Here is a 9,119-nt window from a genome sequence, read left to right on the forward strand (position 1 = left end):
GAGATGGATTGATATGGTGGCTGCGATGATGGGATCAAGTATAGCAGGGATTGTGGGGCTGGCGCGCAATCGGGCAGTGTTTCGTTCTGCTGTGCATAGGGTCGCTACGAGTCGGAAACGACTCGACGGCACTTAACAACAACAACAACAACCTTGGGTTCAAATCCACCAGCCACTCCTCAGAAGGAGGGTTGGGCAATCTACTTCCATAGTGATACTGCCTTGGAACCCAAGGAGGGGTCACTATGAGTCAGATTGGACTTGACAGCAGTGAGTTTTTGAGACCTTGGGTTCATCAGCATCAGCAGCCAGCAGCTGCATGAGTCAGAAGCCTCCAGCTCCAGGGGCCTGAAACAAGAGTCAGAGCTGAAGCCCAAGGTCAAGAGGCCTTCCCCAGCCCTAGAGCCAGCACTCTGAATTCAGACTTTTAGCGTCCTAAACTGTAAGAGAGTAAATTCCTGTATGTTAAAGCCATCCACTTATGGTATTTCTGTTACAGCAGCACTAGAGAACCAAGATAAACACTTTGGGAAGAAATGTATCCTGGAAGATTTTAAGACTAAGTAAAGAAATTTTCTGGATTGTGATTCATAAATTCATTTAGTTTATTGCAAGATAGTCATGGAAAGGCATGCTAGTAAGACTTCAAGACATTCATTTAGTATTGGATGATCAGAATTAACAACTGAAATGTTAGTTTAGATATTGGAGTCTAAGTCTTTAGACTTCAGGTTTTTACTTATAACAAGTTGTCTCAGGGAGAAGAATTGACTGTTCCCCCAATTCAGAGAAGGTCCCCTGTAGCTAGGTCCGAGGCTGTTTCTGGTGAGCAGTATCTAAGCAGGCTTATTAACCTTCAGATAGAGAGTTAGAAAGATTTTTTTTGCTTCTGTCTTCTTCTCTGAAAAAGTAGAAATTCATGGATTTATATACCCTGTGTGCTGTCACTTTCAAATATAATTGGCATGTTTTATTGCCAGATAAAGAATTGTATGACATATTTATGTTTTGTTACTTTATAATATGTTTTATTGCCAATTAGGAAATTATTGTATGATGTACTATGTTTTTGTTTACCACATGTTTCAAGGCCATGTTAATTAATTAAAAATTATGAGAATTGCTTACTGACATATTTATGTTGTGTTAATTTATAGAAATTTGATTAATGTTACATTGTGTCATCACAGGTGCAGGTGCATAACCCAATTTCGGAAAGTTATTTACAATCTACTTCACATACTTCTATTATTTATTTTCAAGGTTAGAACAATTTTCTAATGACTTATAGTTAATAGTTAAAGAGCAATATAGAAATACATACATTTCTATTTATAACTTCTGAAATTTTCTATTTCTTGTTTCACATTATAAGTGACTTATACATAGGTGTTTAAAGAACATCATACTAATGTAAAAAGCATTATAGAAGTAAATATATAGTCCTTGACATACGACATATTTGAGTTATGACAGACCACACTTAACAGCCATCTGTTTTGTTTGGGTTTGGTTTTTACACATTTTATTCTTCCTAGTAAGTATATGCAGTGTTGCAATGCATAATTTTCTGATGTTATCATTCTCAGAAGTTCACACACAGATGTTCACAGATCAAACTTATAAAGATGTGGGTGTTAAGTGCCATTGAGTAGGCCAACTCATAGCAACCCTGTGTACAACAGAACAAAACATTGCCTGATCCTGCACCATCCTCACAATACTTGCTATACTTGAGCCCATCACTGCAGTCACTGGGTCAATACATCTCATTGAGGGCCTTCCCCTTTTTCATTGACCCTCAACTCCACCAAGCATTATATCCTTCTCCAGGGAATGGTCCCTTTTGACAACATGACCAAAGTAGGTGGGACGAAGTCTGGCCATTCTTGCTTGCAAGGAGAATTCCAGCTGCACTTCTTCCAGGACAGATTTATTCCTTGTTCTGGCAGTCCATGGTACTTTCACTATTCTTACCAACACCATAGCTCAAAAGCATCAACTCTTCAATCTTCCTTATTCATTGTCCAGCTTTCACATGCACATGGGTGATTGAAAATACTATGATTTGTGTCAGATGCACCTTAGTCTTCAAAGTGACATCTTTGCTCTTCAGCACTTCAAGGAAGTCTTTTGCAGCAGATTTGTGCAGTGCAATACAATGTTGATTTCTTTTTTTAAAAAAAATGCATTTTATTGAAATATAATTTTGTTATTTGTTGTTGTTGTTATTTGCCGTCGAGTCGCCCCCGACTCATATATAATTTATGTACAGTAAAATACACAGAACTAAAGTGACATGGGTCAATACATTTTTTTTTTTTCCCAGTGTTCCCTCCCTTGCCCTCCCACCCTTGGCAACCAACAAAGAAAGTTTCCCTCCATATTTAAACCTTTCCTTGATCCTCCACAACAATGAACTAATACTATATTTGTCCTTCTGTGATTGACTTATTTCACTCAGCATAATGTTCTCCAAGGTCATCCATATTATGCAGTGTACTTGACTGCTAACCTGAAGGCTGGCGGTTCAAACCCACCAGTCACTCCTCGGAAGGAAGGTTAGGCAATCTACTTCCATAGTGATACTGCCTCGGAAACCCAAGGAGAGGTTGCTTTGAGTAGGGTCTGACTTGACGGCACGTAGCAACAACAACAACATTATTCTTTAGTGCTGCGTAGCATTCCGTTATGTGTATGTACCATAGTTTGGTCATCCACTCTTCTGCTATAAATTTTAGAGATAAGTCCCTTCCCAGATACGTAATTATTGGCAGATATGAATTTGTTGCTGTCATTTTCGTTATGTGCTTTTTCATGGTGTTGATTTCTTTCTTCCGTATAATTTTCTATGCTGACCTCATTTTGTTTATCAATCATGTTATCACTTCCTTTATTGCTATTGTTTTAGTATTTGGTGAATATTTATGCTGGTCCTCTTTTTTGATGTAAAGGTTTATAATTTTTCTTTGAGGTAACCCTGTGATTTATAGTTTTCTTCCCAAGTTTAGAACAGGTTGTTCTATCTTGTGGTTGTGTTGATTTCCCTACCATCTAGAAGTTCTGTAGCTACACATTTCCCCCACCCTCTTTTTGGTTTGTAGTTGTCCTAATTTTTCAATTGATTCTCTGGTTCCCTGTTTATAATCTTGTAGACTTATTTGCTTTGGATACTTCCATAACTCGGTTGGTTTCTAGGTTATATCATCATGTGTGTTAATGGTCAGTTGTTGTTGGCTGTTGTTGCTTCTCTGTCCAAAGGGCACCCTTTAGCATCTCTTGTAAGGTTGGTTTGGTTTTAACAAATTCCTTTAATTTCTGCTTATCTGGAAATGTCCTAATTTCACCATCATATTTGAGGGACAGTTTTGCTGGGTACTTAATTCTTGCTTGGAAATTTTTCTCTTTCAGGATTTTATATATACTATCCCATTGTCTTTTTGCCTGCATGTTTTCTGCCGAGAAATCCGAACTTAGTCTTACTGGTTGGCCGTTGTAGGTAACTTTTCATTTTTCCCGTGCTGATCTCATGATTCTTTCTTTGTCTTTGGTTTTGGTGAGTTTGATGATGATACGTCTTGGTGATTTTCTTTTGGGGTCTATCCTGTTTGGAGTTTGTTGGACTTCCTGAATGGATATATTCTCATCTTTCATCACATCAGGGAAGTTCTCTTCCAACAAATCTTGGAGAATTTTCTCAGTGGTTTTGTTTTTCTCTTCCTGTTCTGCAATTCCAATAACATGTAGGTTGTTCCTTTTGATGGTATCCCACATGAACCTTTGGCTTTCTTCATTTTATTTTGATCTTTTTTTCTGATTGATCCCTTTCCAGAGAAGTATTCAGGTATTTGTCTTCAGTCTCATTAATTCTGTCTTCCATTGATTCAGTTCTACTCCTTTGCCCTTTCAATGTGTTATCTATTTCTGACTATTTAGTATTAGTCTTCTGTTTTTCTATCTGTAGATTTTGAATCATTTCTGATTTTTCATTTATTTTGTCATTTTGTTCTTGTATTTTCTTCTGAAATTCTTCTAGGATTTTGTCTGTGTTTTCCTTGATCTATCTCTCAGTCCTTTGAAGATACCTAAATATAATTCTTTTGAATTCCTTATCAGGGAGTTGCAATGCTACCTCTTCCTCAGGGATGTGTTTTGGGTCTGTATCCTAGTCCCTTGTTTCTCCTGCTTTATCTTGCTTCTTTGTGTGACTGTGATGCTCTGTTGTCTCCAAGGCATTGTGACATTTTGTGTTTATATTTAATTGGTGATTGTATGTTGGAGTGACTTGCCCACAATTTTCATTTTCTTTGTTTTGTTTGTTATCTATGCAGGCAGGGTACTGTGCTGTTCTCCTCTATGCACTAGTTGATAGCACTTATACACTCACGACCTGTCTCCTTTCCTGTCCCTGCCAACCTTGGCAAACAGAGCCTATTCTTAGGTCCCTGGAATCCGAATGAGAATGCTATCACTTTAAAATCCTAAATGGTTGCCACTTGTAAAGATTCAAAATGGCTGTACCCTGGGTCACTTTAAATATCCAAAATGGCCACCGTTTGTTAACATTCAAAATGGCTGTGCCCTCAGTCACTTTAAATATCCAAAATGGCCACTGCTTGTAAACATTCAAAGTGGCTGCACCCTCGGTCACTTTAAATATCCAAAATGGCTGCCACATTTAAACAGTCAAAATAGCTGCACCCTCCGACAGTGGAAAGTCAACAGCTCAGGTTGTCTTCCTCCCTGATATTTCCCTTCCTAGTCATAGGCCACTAGTGCAGTCGTCCCTGCAGCCCTTGGTGAACAGGGCTGATCTTTAGGTCAATTCTCAGGTCCCAGCACCACTTGGAAATATTCAGGCTATTGGTTCCATCAGAGTAGTTGACAGTCCAGAGCTCCGACTGTCTCTGTACTCACTGTTTTAATTCAATTTTTTCACTAGTTGGTGCCTAATCCACTTTTATATAGTTCCTTTCAAAGTTCAGGGCTCCAAGATTATCTTCTGTATCTCTGTCAATTGGTTTTTCTTTTCTTTGTCGAAGAGGGTCTGTGTTACTTGTCTGCCTATTCCTCCCTCTTACTGAAAGTCCTCCCAATGTTGATTTTTTGACTCCTGCTTCTCTGTGTGTTGATTGTGGATCCAAGTAAAATGAAATCTGTGACAACTTTAATCTTTTCTCCATTTATTGTGATGTTGCTTTTTGTTCTAGTTGTGGGGATTTTTGTTTTCTTTATGTTGAGGTGTAATCCATATTTGAAGACTGTAGTCTCTGATCTTCATCACTTAGTGCTTCAAGTCCTCTTCACTTTCACCAAGCAAGGTTGTGTCATCTACACATTGCATGTTGTTAATGAGTCTTCCTTCAATCCTGATGTGTTCTTCTTCATATAGTCCAGCTTCTCAGATTATTTGGTCAGCATACAGGTTGAATAAATATGGTAAAAGGCTCCAACCCTGACGTACATCATTCCTAATTTTAGTCATGCAGTATCTCCTTGTTCTGTTCAAATGAAAGGTCATTTGTCTATGTACAGCTTCCTCATTAGCACAATTAAGTGCTCTGGAATTCCCATACTTCGAAATGTTATCCATAATTTGTTATGATCCATGCAGTCGAATGCCTTTACATAGACAATAAAACACAGGTAAACATCTTTCTGGTATTCTTTGTTTTCACCCAAAATCCATCTGACACCAGCAATGATATCCATCATTCCATGTCCTCTTCTGAGTCTGGCTTGAATTTCTGACAGTTACCTGTTGATGTCCTGCTGCAACTGTTTTTAAATTATTTTTAGCAAAATTTTAGTAGTGTGTGATACTAATGATTAATATATTAATTCCCACATTCTGTTGGATAATCTTTTTTGGAATGGGTACAAATATCAATGTCTTCTAGTCAGTTGGCCAGGTACTGATATTCCACATTTATTGACATAAATGAGTAGGTGCCTCCAGCACTGCTACATCGCTTTGTTGAAACATCTGAATGGATATTCTGTCAATCTATGGAAACTTGTTCTTCACCGTTTCCTTAAGTGCAGCTTGGACTTATTCCTTCAATACCACTTGTTCTCAATCATGTGCTAACTCCTGACATGGTTGACCATTGACCAATTCTTTTTGGTACTGTGTAACTCTGTGTATTCCATTTTCTTTTGATGCTTCCTGTATCGTTCAATATTTTGCCCATAGAATTCTTTGATATTGCACCTTGAGGCTTGAATTTTTTCTCCAGTTCTTAAAGCTTGAGAAATGCCAAGCATGTTCTTCAGTTTTGGTTTTTAGATGCCATATCTTTACACATTTTGTTGCAATAATTTACTTTGCCTTCTTGAGCTGCCCTTTGAAATCTTTTCAGCTCTTCTATTTCATCATTTCTTCCATTCACTTTAACAACTCTTCATTCAAGAGCAAGTTTCATAGTCTCTTCTGACATCTGGTTTTGTCTTTTGTTTCTTTCCTGTCTTTTTAATCATTCCACCACTTGTCTGGTCTTTGGTCATTGGTGTTCAGTGCATCAAATCTATTCTTCAGATGATCTCTAAATTCAGTGAGATATAATCAAGATCATATTTTGGCTTTTGTGGATTTGTTCTAATAGTCTTTAGCTTCAACTTGAACTTGCATAGGAGCAATTGATGGTCTGTTCTACAGTCAGCTTCTGGCCTTGTTTTCACTGATGATATTGAGCTTCTCCATTGACTTTTTCCACAGATGTAGTTGATTTGATCCTGTATATTCCATCTTGATGGCCACATGTATAGTCACCAATTATGTTTTTGAAAAAGATATTTACAGTTAATAAGTCATTGGTCTTGGAAAATTCTATCATGCATTCTTCAGCATAATTTCTGTCACCAAGGCTATATTTTACAACCTACCAAAGCTCCTGCTTTGTTTCCAACTTTTCTCTTCCTATCACCAGTAATTAATACATCTTGATGACATGCTTGGCCAATTTCAGGTGGCAGAAATTGGTAAAAATCTTCAATTTCTTCATGTTTGGCTTTAATAGTTGGTGAGTAAATTTGAATAATAGTAGTATTTACTGATCTTCCTTGTAGATGTATGGATAGTATCTTATCACTGACAGCATTGTACTTCAGGATAGATCCTGAAATATTCTTTTTGATGATTACTGTGATGCCATTCCTCTTCAATTTGTCATTCTGAGCATAGTGGATTATATGATCTGATTGAAAAGGGCCAATACCAGTCCCTTTCAGCTCACTAATGCCTAGGATATCAATCTTTATGTGTTCCATTTCATTTTTGATAACTTCCAATTTTCCTAGATCTATACTTCACATATTCCAAATTCTGATTACTAATGAGTGTTTGCAAGTGTTTCTTCCCATTTTGAGTTGTGCCCCATCAGCAAATGAAGATTCCCTTAAGCTCACTCCATTCACATCATTAAGGTCAAATTGACTTTGAGGAGGCAGCTCTTCCTTAGTCATATTTTGAGTGCCTTCAAACCTTAGGGGTTCAACTTCCAGCACCATATCAGACAGTGTTTCACTGCTGTTTATAATGGTTTCACTGGCCAGTTTTTCAGAAGTGGATGGCCTTGTTATTCTTTCTAGTCTGTCTTAGTCTGGAAGCTTCACTGAAATCTGTCTATGGTATTTAGAATACCTCCTGGTATTTAGAATACCAGTGCTATAACTTACAGGCTCACAGTAACATGCAAGCCATCACAGTACAAAAAATTTACAGATATTTGGTGGATTTATAAAGATACTCATAATAAAAGGGAGGAAGCAGTGGCAGGGATCCAGGTAAGGTGAGGGACCCAGACCACACCTCTCCCCCAAAGAGGTGGGAAAGTTGGGGAAAGCTGAGAAAAAGCCAGGGGGACCAGGACAGAGTGAAGAGGCAGTGGCAGAGATCCAGGTAAGACGAGGGACTCAGGCTGCACCCCCCCCCCCAAGAGGCAGGAAAGCAGGGGAAAACAGAGAAAAAGCCAGGGGGACCAAGGCAGAGCAAGGAAGCAGTGGCGGGGATGAAGATAAGGTGAGGGATCCAGGCCCCATCCCCAAGTGGCAGGAAAGAGGCAGGGATCCATGTTAGTGGAGGGTGGAGAGGTTTTGAACAACTAAGGGAGACAAACTTATCTGTCAGTTTGTCGTACTGTGGTGGCATGTTGCTCTGAGGCTTGAGGCTCTGCCACTGGTGTCTCAAACCCAGCAGGGTTGCACATGGTGCACAGGTTTCAATGCAGCTTAAAAACTGAGACTGACTAGGAAGAAGGAAGAGGCCACCCACTTCTCAAAGAATTGGCCAGGGAAACCTTATGAATAGCAGAGAAACACTGTCTGATACATTACTGCACAACTTTATGAATAGCCCAGAAACATTGTCTGATACAATGCAGGAGATGAGCCACTTAGGTCTGAAGGCTCTCAAAATAGGACTGGGAAAGAGCTGCATCATCAGAGTAGAACCAGCCTTACTGATATGGAAGGTAAAGCTTTCAAGTCCTCTATGTGCTGATATGGCATGACTCAAACTGAGGAGAAACAGCTGCAAACATCCATTAATAATCAGTACATGGAATGTACGAAGTATGACTCTATGAAAATTGGAAGTTGTCAAAAATGAAATGGAGTGCATAAAGATTGTATCCTAGGCATTAGTGAATGGAAATGGACTGGTTCTGGCCATTTTGAATCAGACCACCATGTGGTCTACTTTGCCAGGAATGACAGTTTGAACAAGAATGGCATGGTGTTCATCATCACAAAGATGTTTCAAGATCTGTCCTGAAGTACAATGCTGTCAGTGATAGGATAATATCCATATGCCTGCAAGGAAGACCAGTTAATATGACTAATAATCAAATTTATGCACAAACACCAAAGCTAAATATGAGGAAATTGAGGATTTTTATCAGCTTATGCAGTCTGAAATTGACCAAGCATGCAATCAGGATGTGTTAATTATCACTGGTGACTAGAATGCAAAAGTTGGAAACAAAGATCACCAGTAGCTGGAAAATTTGGCCTTGGTGACAGAAATGATGCTGGAAATCCCATGATAGAATTTTGCAAGACCAACTGTTTATTCATTGCAAATACCTTTTTCAACAACACAAAAGGCAGCTATACATGTG

Source organism: Orycteropus afer, unplaced genomic scaffold (genome assembly GCF_000298275.1).
Source record: "Orycteropus afer afer isolate SDZICR_OR568_19922 unplaced genomic scaffold, OryAfe1.0 scaffold00239, whole genome shotgun sequence".
Classification (NCBI taxonomy): domain Eukaryota; kingdom Metazoa; phylum Chordata; class Mammalia; order Tubulidentata; family Orycteropodidae; genus Orycteropus; species Orycteropus afer.